The sequence below is a fragment of the Poecilia reticulata genome, linkage group LG21, assembly GCF_000633615.1.
Source record: "Poecilia reticulata strain Guanapo linkage group LG21, Guppy_female_1.0+MT, whole genome shotgun sequence".
NCBI lineage: Eukaryota > Metazoa > Chordata > Actinopteri > Cyprinodontiformes > Poeciliidae > Poecilia > Poecilia reticulata.
This window is the reverse complement of record NC_024351.1, coordinates 13,556,602-13,559,017: the sequence shown is the minus strand read 5'-3', so window position 1 is coordinate 13,559,017 and position 2,416 is coordinate 13,556,602.

Below are 2,416 nucleotides of genomic sequence, written 5' to 3'. Positions count from 1 at the left end.
CTTGAGGCAGGACGACCCCCCTGACCCGGAGAAGGCACTCTACCCTTTTCCGGCTCAAGACCATGGCCTCGGATTTGGAGGCACTGAGCCTCATCTCGGCTGTGAACCGCTCAGTCGCGTCTAAAAAGTAAGCAATCTGCAGCTGATGCGTCTTTGTTTGTGTGCTTGCAAAGTTGATAAGTGTTCATCCTTCTATTGTCCATATCTACTTGTCCGTGCAGGGCTTCAGGATGGCAGCTGCCTATCTCAAGTGGTCATTGATCTGGAGATACGGTACACCCTCGGCAGTACACCAGTCCATCACAGAGAAACACAGGAGAACTCAGCCGTGCACACAGGCACTTATACGTAAGATCTGATTAGGGAGAGCAGTTTGCATAATATGCATGTTTTTTGCCTGAGGAAAGAAGTGAGAGTGTCTTAAGTGAACCACAGAGTACATGTAAACTCCTTGCAGAAAGACAAAGGCTGAGATTCAAACCCAGTACCTTCCTGCTGCAAGGCGGCAGTGCAAACAACTGCTCCAACTTGCAGGTCATTTTGAAAAGTATCAAGTTGCAAGTACCTTTTTAGTACCGGTACTGCCATTCTCAGGTGTTTTCTGATTCATGCATTCACCAAATCATTAGCTATCAGGACCTAACCCCGCTCCTTACCTCCTATGCTTACCTTAAAGATTTATTACATAAACTAGTCAGTAAATAATAAAAAGAAAAATAACTTTGGAGTTTTTTTCTTTGGGGATTTACCAATTGTAAGGAATGCCATAAGTAAACTGCAGTAGTTTTGAACTGCATGGCCTCTTTCTGACCGTACCAACATTAGTACTGAAATGCTTATCTTAAAGTAAGATAGCCTTTGTTGCTTTCTTAAAATTGTGAGAAACATATAATTCCTAATTCCTTGTAAATATGCTGCCTAATCCTCACTTAATGACACAAATCTTAGAGCCAGTTAGAACTCTGTCAGTCACTGCCGGTTTAGCCAGATTGGCTCCCAAAAAGGCCTCGCTTTGACTTCTTGAAATAATTTATATAGTGAAGTCTCTCGTTAAAGTTTTGCAGTACTTTGAAGATCTTATACAAGCATAAAACATAAACTGATGAGAGACAGCTAAAGACAATTGGAACTTTCTGAACTGAAAAACAGCGAATTTGTACTCGGCAACCACTGAGTACAGATTTCCATTCGATATATTTAGCAATTTTCACATGTGACTTTGACAGACACCAAAATGAGATAGTTTAGGCCCTCATGAGCATGTCAGGATTGAGCCAGTTTCAGAAATAACAACACTCAACTGCTCACCCTTTGCCTCCACCATCAACATCCTTCCCCCTTTCCGTACTTTCTCTCTGGATGCCATTTGTCCACCGTGGTACACTCTGATGCCCTTCCGGAGAGAGCCAAGTATCAGCTTTCTTCCCCAGTGGCCCCAAGCTCCCTTCACCATGCATTTTTAATGGACACACTCATGCAATGGACAAATGATTTTTATTTTTGACAGGGAAGGGTGGGCTCCAGTTACATAGGGATGGGGAGTCAGTGAGCGGCCCACGTACTCAAGCAAACACACGCACGGATACACATACTTGCACTGTTAACACAACTGAAAAAGAAAGTCTGAAAGATTCTGCAAGACACTAAGTATATGCAAACAGACAATGCCAACAGTTCCTTGAAGCAACATTATTACGTAACGGGGTTTCTTTTTAAGACATTACGAAATATGTTTTGACAAATCCTACAGACACAAACAGTTTTATTTAGGAAAAAACTGGTTGATGAGTTGACCACTTATACTGCGGATGGATTGAAGTACAGGATGATGAAAGAGGCAAGCAGTCTACTAAAGTGCCCTTCATTAAACTAGGATTAGAGTGGGTCTAAATCCATTAACTCTGGCTTAAAATCACGTCAGTTCCAATCAAATCAGAATTAACATTCGCACTGTAAGACCACATGCATTACGACACCAGCTTACTATTTGACAGTCTGTGTGGGATACTTTGAATGGATTAATTGTTAACACTGAAAAAGGAAAATAAAGCGGTAAAACTTAAAAAAAAAAGAGTTAATTTGTTACAGGCAATCAAACTAAGTTTATCCATAAATATATTAAGTTTATTAGGTTGTTGTGTAAAAAAAATAAAATAAAAAAAAATAAAATTGGCAAACTTCGATTACATGTAACAAATAATTTTTTTTAGTTTGTGTTCCATTCTCTTTTTTCAGTGTGAAGAGAGAAATGACACAATCTTCTTAATGGATGAGCTGCAGTGTGATTAAACTTTTCTACGTTTAAGTTTAATAACAGTTAGTGGACAAAAATACCAACTTGAAATTATCCAAACGTTTCTGAATTTATTGTGAAAGTTCTCTGCATGTTCAATGCACTCTTATGAAAAACTATATA